The sequence below is a fragment of the Pelodiscus sinensis genome, chromosome 30 (assembly GCF_052426305.1).
Source record: "Pelodiscus sinensis isolate ZL-2025 chromosome 30, ASM5242630v1, whole genome shotgun sequence".
NCBI classification, from domain to species: domain Eukaryota; kingdom Metazoa; phylum Chordata; order Testudines; family Trionychidae; genus Pelodiscus; species Pelodiscus sinensis.
Genome location: NC_143081.1, coordinates 7727116 through 7736852, shown reverse-complemented (window position 1 = coordinate 7736852; position 9737 = coordinate 7727116). Strand labels below are relative to the sequence as shown.

Sequence of the window (9737 nt, the reverse complement as noted above, 5' to 3'; positions counted from 1 at the left end):
AATGTTTTGTTTTTTTAAATAAAAGGAAAAAAGTATCCCCCCCCAGTTAGGATTTATTAAACATGAACTCAATGGTTTCACCGCACCTCACTGAATAGCCAGGGGCTCTAGTCAGTGGTTAGGTTTAGGTGTGACCGCTTACCCTTGTTGAGGTTAATGTTTAGTAATTAAATTTGATGGGTTGGATGGGCTGGCTCTGATGAATATCTAATTAAATAACACCTCAGGAGTTTGCAGATGCTATTGGACAGTTTAAATATAACCCCTGGGGTGGGTAGAGTGCTATTGGATAGTTTAAAGGACACAGGAGTTGGTAGAAATGCTATTGGACAGTTTAAATATGACCCAAGAGCTGGTTAAATGTTAGGGGCTACTTTTTCCTAGCCATTAAAAGTTACAAAAAATTAAGGGTCTAACCCCAAACTGAAATGTTTCCAACTTTTACCCATACTTTAGAACAAGCATTTGCTCTAAAGACAATCAAACATTTAAAAGCATTTCATTTAAACCCCAAGCCTTCAGCATGAAAGAAGCATGTTTAGAAAAAACAAACCCCAAGACATGTATTGATATCTGCAAATGGTGTCCACGTGGAAATGGATACAGCTACATTAAGGATTGGTGCTTTTACTGTGAATACTGTAAGAAAGCCCTACAAAAAATATATTTTAACTAAAAGGAAAAAAATGTAGCCAAAAGCAACTCAGTTGTGGAGACAGCTTAATTCTTCCACCCTCAGATCACAAAGGGCAATGTTAGGGAGGGGTGCCTAAAGTCTTTAAGGATCTATTATTTCAGAGTTGCAGTGATCAAATTCACCTGCTAGTTACTACTTTGAAGTTGTTTGAAACAATGGGTTAGGAAGGTATCAAAAACCTAGGTAGTTTGGAGACTGTCCTTTTCAACAGAAACTTTCTTGAATGGCTGCTGGACTGCAACAGGAGAAGGTGTGTTCCCTGTTTTTAACTTTGAAAATATATATTCTATAATGCCTCTCTTTGGCCATGCTCTCTTAGTAAAATAATGGTGGCTATCTTTATTGCGGTGTGATCTGTTTAACATGGAACCAGTAATTTTAAGCTGCAGTTCCCCACCAGGCCAAGGTAAAAACCATTTTTAACTGTAGTTGTGCTTAATACTGTTGAAAAAACCCCTGGGTAATACTAACTAATATTTGTGCTTATTCTTTAACCTTAAGGCCCAAGCACACATGGGGGGGCGGGAATTGACAGAACAAGCATGTGCCCATAGTGAAAGGTAACTTTTTTGCAGTTGGCTTTTAAATTTATGCAGGGTTTGTGTGTGTGTCATTTGTAAGAGAGAGAGAGTGATGAGGTCTGTGCAAGACCTAGGTGTGTTTTTAAAATGGGGTTTGAAGCATTTGGGGGTAATCCTAACTCACATTTTTTTGCTTGTTCTTTATTCCATAGTCCCAAATATACATAGGGGAAAATAGAATAGCCCTGTGCCAGCATGCCTTTACCCTGTGGTAGAAGGTAACTATCCATAATCATTTTTTAAAGCGTGCGGGTTATTTTTTTCTTTTAACTAATAGTAATGTTTAAATTGTGAGTTGGGTTTTTTTTTTTCAAAACTTAATTGTGGGGGAGTTATTGGTGTTTTTAAACTATATGTTGGCAAACTGCTGGTTGGTGGGTTGTTCTTTCTGTGCCAAATGTGTTTTCAAAATAAATGTTCAATTCTGAGTTGGGGGAGGAAATGGTGGGGTTAGGCTAAAAGTATCTGGGATGGTTACAAAAAGGTGGAGTGTTTTTACCTGGCGATTTTATTTTAAAAAAGCTGGCAGTAGGGATTAAGTTGTGGGTGATTCAGGGGCTTATGCTACAGATAAGTGGTTTTTAAAAAGCAGTTTGTTGCATACCGCTGCTTTTAAAAAATAGAGTTGCAAATGATTTTAAAACCGTTGTGGGGAGTTTTTGAAGGTGTGTGTGTGATGGAGTTTGTGACAGGCAAAGGTGTGTTTTTAAAATAGATGTTGGCAAACTGCTGGTAAGGTGTGTTTGGTGGGTTGCTTTTTCTGTGCAAAATGTGATGTGTTCAATGCATGTGGGTTTTGAAAAGTATATAGTTGCCAACTTGATTTAGTGTGTGTTATAAAGCTGCTGTTTAGTGTATGTGTGTGGAGGGAGGGGGAAGGGGCTGTGCAAGGCATAGGTGTAGGGTTTTTTACAGTACTTGGTTTGTTGAAACTAACAAGGGGTTTTAAAAGCAGTTTTGGCTTTTATTCTGCAAAATGAGATGTATTTAAAAAAATTGTGTGGGTTTTTGTTGTTTGTTTTTTTAAGTGGTAGAAATAAACTCAAAACTGGTGTTTGTTGTACAGTCTGAAATGGATTATTTTGTTTTTAAAGCTATAACTTTTTAAATAGAAAAACCCCTAATGATTTTAAAGTTTACAAGAGGGTTTCATGTGTTTTATAATAATGTTGTTTGTTCCACAGTACGGTCAAAACATGAGAGGTCATTCGACCAGAGGGAAAAGGAGCTCAAAAGAAAAAGGAAAGAGACAGCGGAAAAGGAAAATTCCCCAGCATCAGTGACCGATGGATCGATGAAGCCCAGTAAATGTATTTTGCTTGTCGGTTTGGTGGCTCTATGAGGTTTTAAGTAAATACACAGGTGTGGGTGAGAGAGATGTTAAGTTTAGGTGTGTTGTTGTTGTGTTTTTACAAAAAAAATGTTTTTCCCCCACCTCACAGGCATGGACAACTTTTCTGACAATGCTGTAGTCAGAGCTACAAGGACACCTCCTCCAGAACTGCCAAAGAACCAGGAATCTGCTTTGAGACTCTTAACAACGCAAACCAGCACGAGTGCAGGTGAAGCATCCGGGCGGTCCGAACCTCACATACGTCAAACCCAAGGACAAAACAAAAGACTCTGGTAAGAAACAACCATGCAACCACAACTCCAGTTCCTCAGCGGTCACTGCCACACCAAGCCCTGAGGAAACTGTGAGCGAAAACGCCCACATTCACAAACCCGGAGCATGCGCTCTAGGGGTTGTGAATAAAAAATCAAGGACTGAAAACTCCTGCAATGCCGAGGTGTTGCAGCCACACAAACACAACTCCAGTTCCTCAGTGGCTACTGCCACACCAAGCCCTGAGAACTGTGAGCAAAATCGCCCACATTCACAAACCCGGAGCAGGCGCTCTAGGGGTTCTGAACGTGCGCAAAACCACACACATTCACAAACCCGGAGCACGCGCTCTAGGGGTTGTGAATAAAAAACCAAGGACTGAAAACTCCTGCAATGCCGAGGTATTGCAGCCACACAAACACAACTCCAGTTCCTCAGCGGTCACCACCACACCAAGCCCTGAGAACTGTGAGCGAAAACGCCCACATTCACAAACCCGGAGCACTCGCTCTAGGGGTTGTGAATAAAAAACCAAGCACTGAAAACACCTGTAATGCCGAGGTATTGCAGCCACACAAACACAACTCCAGTTCCTCAGTGGCCACCACCACACCAAGCCCTGAGGAAACTGTGAGCGAAAATGCCCACATTCACAAACCCGGAGCAGGCGCTCTAGGGGTTGTGAACGTGCGCAAAACCACACACATTCACAAACCCGGAGCACGCGCTCTAGGGGTTGTGAATAAAACACCAAGGACTGAAAACTCCTGCAATGCCGAGGTGTTGCAGCCACACAAACACAACACCAGTTCCTCAGCGACTACTGCCACACCAAGCCCTGAGAACTGTGAGCAACGCTGTAGTCAGAGCTACAAGGACACCTCCTCCAGAACCGCCAAAGAACCAGGAATCTGCTTTGAGACTCTTAACAACGCAAACCAGCACGAGTGCAGGTGAAGCATCCGGGTGGTCCAAACCTCACATACGTCAAACCCAAGGACAAAACGAAAGACTCTGGTAAGAAACAACCATGCAACCACAACTCCAGTTCCTCAGCGGTCACCACCACACCATGCCCTGAGGAAACTGTGAGCGAAAACGCCCACATTCACAAACCCGGAGCACGCGCTCTAGGGGTTCTGAACGTGCGCAAAACCACACACATTCACAAACCCGGAGCACGCGCTCTAGGGGTTGTGAATAAAAAACCAAGGACTGAAAACTCCTGCAATGCCGAGGTGTTGCAGCCACACAAACACAACTCCAGTTCCTCAGCGGCTACTGCCACACCAAGCCCTGAGAACTGTGAGCAAAAACGCCCACATTCACAAACCCGGAGCACGCGCTCTCGGGGTTGTGAATAAAAAACCAAGGACTGACAAACCATTCTCCCAAAACCATAAGCTCATCACAGCTCCCCCATATTCTAGTATGGGGGAAGAGTTTGATGCTTCATTCAGAAAACTGAGGAATTCTGTATCCTCAGGGGGCCTAAAAGAAAGAGGGGGTACAGCATTTGGCGGATGAACTGGTGGCCTCCAAAAAGTTCCAGGCCAAGATGACTGCAAAATTTTTAAAAAATCCTAAAGAGGTGATGAGGAAAAAATACCAAAAAGAGATGCCCCCTGCTGGAGGCTCACAAAATGGCTTCTGACCTGCGGGGTGGTGAGTCTGTAGACGGGTCCCTGGCTAGTCCTGATGAATTTCACGGAGACAGCTCTGACTCTGAAATAGCATCTGAGGCAGAAGATGCCCCTGATGGGCCCGTAGAGGAACCCTCAAGTGCCCCTGAAAATCCAGAGTTGTATGTGGAGAGAGCGAGAAGTTGGCAAGGTGAAGTACGTAGATTTGTGGGGTAAGTGTATTGTGAGGAATTCCCTTTTGTCAATCTTGAGCAAATAAATTCAGCTGAACAGGTTATTGAAGCCATACGTAGGGGAATACAGTTAGTTCTAGATGACGTTAATGGTAGGGTAGGCCCTGATGATTATGTTCAGTTACGTTTAGAGAGCCGTAATTTAACTAACCCTTTGTTTTCGGTCAGAAGAACTAGGGACGAGCTGACTGCTGAGGGTTTTTTAAACCAGACCTCAAAGCTATTGCAGAGTAATAGAGAGTTGCACCTCAATGGAACAATGCGCCTCCTTGTGACAATTGTAAAAAACAGGGGTGGGGGTGCTCGTAGAATTTAAAACTCTATCCTTGGTATTTAAATTATTCATAAAAGAGACCATGTTTAGTAGACCTGGCTTACACCGGTACCAATCTGTGTTTTGCGGGCGGGCTCTTGGCCGTCATGTCCCATCGTAAACCTATGGACGCCAAATTGTTAGAGGGGGTGAGAGAGCTTCCCGGGAAACTGGGGTGGTCAGATCCAAAACAGGTTATGCTCAGCGGCGTAGCAAAGTTTGAACAGCATTTAGGAGTTAACGTACAGGTGGTGCTGTATACGGCGAAAGGCGGCTGGGGCTTTTTTAAAATGGAGGGCCCGGTGTACCCCAAGACTTATTTTATCCTGTTGCACGATGAGCATTATTATGGGGTTCTGGATGTGAAAAAGTTGTTCGGAGCGAAAAATTGAGTTTTGCCCCACAGTGTACAGTCACGACCACTCTTGCAGGTATTGTTGCCGCCTCTGCTTGAGTGGAACGTGCTCAGACAGCGTGGGCGTGTCACTGAGGTGTCCTAGCTGTAGACTATTTTGTCGATCCAAAGTGTTCTTAGTCAGACACACAGACTGCGCATCGAAAAAACAAGTCGAATGCCTGTCTAAAACTTGGTGTGATGTGTGTCAGTCTTATGTGGACAAGCGGCGGCGCTGTAAGCAGTGTAAGGGCTTTCTTGTTGGCAACATTGATAGTCATTTATGTTTTATGGACAGCCTTAGCCCGAATCCTCAGAGAGTATATTTTTTATGATTTCGAATGCACGCAGGAGACGGGGTTGCACACCCCCAATTACATTTTTGCTATGGCCGTAAAACCAGAAAAATCCTGGGAATTTAAGGGTAGTGAGTGTCTCTCTATGTTCGTTAAGACATTTATTGGCAAAGAGTTCCTTGACAACACATTCATAGCACACAATTCCAAAGGTTACGATGCGTACTTAGTCGTGAGACAGCTACTGAAGGAAAAGATGTGCCTAGAACTGATCACTCAGGGTAGTAAACTAATGTGTGTGAAAGTTAAGGCCATGGGCATTTGTTTTATAGACTCATTAAACTTCTTGCCCATTAGGGCGTCATGGGAAGCTCTTAGAAGGGTCACATGACCCACTTCTGGGCGGGTCATCCGATCCTGGAACTGCCCCCCGATTGGTCAAAGCGGCTCATGGGGTGGTCCCACATGGGGGGAAAAAACCCTTCCTGATTGGTAGAGGGAGGCAGGGCGAGTCCTCAGAGGGGTCACATGACACCCCTTATTTCCAGTCACCTGTCCCTCTTGACCCCAGATGTATTACCACCAAGGGCGAGACTTCCGGTGACAGGGGAGACGGGACTGCCGGGGTAGGGGGCGGAGCTAACATTTGATTGATGGTAGGGCCCTTGTACTACTTGGGGAACCTGCCAAGGTTGGGGTTGTGATCCCCATGGTAAGTGGTGCTCCTGGACGGGGCTGACATGTCCCTGAAAAAGGCAGAGAAGGGAGTGCTCCCATGCAATCCTTGTTGGAAGACACCTCTCCTGCAGCTTCCACTGGTTGATAACAGGGACCTGTGGCCAGTAGAAGCTGTGGGCTCGGTGCCTGTCAGAGTGGGGCAGAACATGGCACCATGGAGCCATCACTGTACACGCCAGCTGCTTTCAGGAGTGCGGCAGAGCTAGGACAGGCACAAGCTGCCTTAACTCTATTGCTCCACCAAACAGAAGCCGTCTCAGTGGGCTTACCAACCATCAGTACATGTATGAACTGTTCATACAAAATTAGCCTCAATTGGACATGTCCATAAAGTCCATAAAATATGTAGGTGGCCGTAAATTTCATAAAAGCACAATACAATTTCAAAAACCAGCAATTCTTCTATAGCAATTACATTTTCTCTGTGCTGCTTCAGCCTTTGTACTGCAGAGCAGCAGAAATTAGACCTTTTAGTTGTTTATTTAGGTCAATGGTTATTTAGGTGCATTAGGAGGAGCGTGGCCAGCAGATCCAGAGAAGTGATTATTCTCCTTTATTCAGCTCTGGGGAGGCCACAACTGGAGGATTGTGTCCAGTTCTGGGCCCCCCACTACAGAAAGGATGTGGACGCATTGGAGAGGGGCCAGCAGAGGGAGACGAAAATGATTCCGGGGCTGGGGCACAGGACCTACGAGCAGAGGCTGAGGGATGTGGGTTTGTGTAGTCTGCAGAAGAGAAGAGTGAGGGGGGATTTGGTAGCAGCCTTCTGTGATGGCACGTTGGGGTCCCCTGTCTCCTGCACCCCGAAATGGCATGAACAGACTCCACCAGCCAGTAGAATGGAGATAGTTTATTGCTTCTCCAGGATATAGCACAGCACAGATGTAATCTGGTTACAGGAACTGGGGCTAGGAGGCCTCAGTGCCCCCCCTTGAGATGGGGGAGTCCCAGCCCCCCTCCCCAGCTCCTTCTCCCCTGCTTTCCAGACAGGAACTAACTCAATCTCCTCCAGCCCTGCCCCCCAGCCAGGGCAGCATTCACCTTCCTTAATTCCTCTCCATGGGGGTTAGCTGGTCGGACCGGTTGAGGGCTCCCTTGGCATAATGACGCATCCCTGTCCTTCTGGGCTGTGGTACCCATCCCTGTCCTTCTGGGCAGCCAGTGGGGTTACCACAGACCCATAGAAACCAGCAAGTTCCCTCCCACTACGTCACACCTTCAACTCCCTGAAGGGAGGTTCCAAAGAGGCTGGAGAGAGGCTGTTCTCAGTAGTGACAGATGGCAGAACAAGGAGCAATAGTCTCAAGTTATAGTGGAGGGGGGTGTCTAGATTGAGTATAAGGAAAAACTCTATTTTCTAGGAGGGTTGTGAAGCACTGGGATGCAGAGGCCCAGGGCAGCACAATTTTGCCGTCCCCCCCCCCCCTTTGACATGGCGCATGCGTGGGGCCTTGGGTAGCATGGGACCCAGGACAGCCGCCCCGCTTGCCCTGCCTTAAATCTGCTGCTGCTGGGATGGGTTCCCTAGGGAGGTGGTGGAACCTCCATCCCTAGAGATTTTTAAGTCCCAGCTTAACAAAGCCCTGGCTGGGTTGATTTAATTAGGATTGGTCCTGCCTTGGGCAGGGGGCTGGACTTGATGACCTGCTGAGGTCTCTTCCAGCTCTATGGTTCTATAATTCTATGACAGGCCTGACAAGTACACCATCAAGCACAGACTGGAGCACCCTCCTCTGAGTTCCAGGAAATATCTCCCAACCACTCCAGAGCCAGCTAATGGGCAGCTAATGGGAGCCAGGACTCCTGGGTGCTTTCCCATGAATCAGAAATCAGAACATGAACCTGTAGGAGAGCATTTTAGCCTTTCTGGCCCCTCGATCATAGGTTTAAAGGTAGCCATTCTTCTACAAAAGGATTTCACTAGCCAATTGCAGAGACAGTCTGTAGAATCTCAAATTGACAGATTTGGTACCGTTACCCTGGGCTTGAACAAAAACATTAACTGGTTAACGCACTACAAAGCTCATTTCCCCTGCCTTTGATATTTGCATTTTCACATCAAAAGCAATGAAAGGGACACATTCAGCCTCGTTACGGCACTTCATGAACACAGGTCCTACAATTGACAGGAAACAACTTTTGCTGTACTATTTACCATACAATCTGTTGTTTCCGCTCCAACACACCAATGAAGGCCCTGACGTCAGACCCGACAGCAGGACAGTGCGTACTGATCAGTAAGTTGGTCAGTTAGAGGGCACTGCTGTGGTTAGATCATTTCAATGCCCACTCTCAGCCTCCAGCCCTGCCGCTTCATACATGAGGATCATAAGGAGATGGATCAGGCAATGGCATCTTAATCATTCCCCTGGCCCCTCCAATATGCCATAGAGGGATAATCCCCTGCCTCCTGCTGGATAACATATAGGCATGAATAGGGTTGGGTTTCAGAGGTGCAGGGAATTTCCCATGGAAACGTCTCTTGGCCTCTAGCCCACAAAAGCTTATGCCTAGAGACATTTGTTAGTGTCTATGGTTGCTGAAGGTGCCTCCTTGCTTTCAGAGACACAGCCCAATGTGGTGACCCCCTCTGAAACTTACACGAACAGCCACAGAACAAGGCTGCTCAAAAGAGCCACGAACAAGTCCACCCAACGTGGCCACTCTTCAGAGAGGAGCACTGCTTTTGAGCCCTCAACATGGCCAAGAACATGGCTGACCAACGGACACAATCCAGGGGAATGAATGTGGCTGCCTTGTGCCTCGGCCCTCTGGGAGAGTCCAGTCCCTGCAAGACCATCCAGCTCTCAGCCAGTCTGCCCAGAGAGGGTGGCATCTCCAGACTCCCAAGGGCCCTCCCTGTCTGCAGATGGCTCCATAAGTACCAGGGGTTGGGCCATTAGCAATGGAGGGGTGATGGAAACCAAGTCAAGCCCTGTTAACCCTGGCCACCTTCTGACCCGATATCCCAGCCCCATATCGTATCTGAAGTTCCTGGCCTAGCACTCATTTCTGAGCGGAGGTTCCTCCGGATGCTGAGGTGAAACAGGAGGCTCTGGAGAGAGAGCAGAGATCAGGGCTGAGTACGTCGAATTCTGGGCACCAGCTCCACATCCCCTACCATGCCCTGTCCCGTCTGACCCCTCCCATTTCTAATCCCACAGATCCCCTTCCCCAGCCTTCACTGAGCATAAATCCCCCATCTGGAGTGGTGAGCGAAGGGCTCCCCCTGCTCC

The 9737-nt window shown here is 47.0% G+C and overlaps 1 pseudogene; it reads left to right on the top strand.

The window, feature by feature from the left end:
- Positions 1–596: 596 nt before the first annotated feature.
- LOC102459172 (uncharacterized) lies at positions 597–5563 on the top strand (annotated as a pseudogene).
- Positions 5564–9737: the final 4174 nt, after the last annotated feature.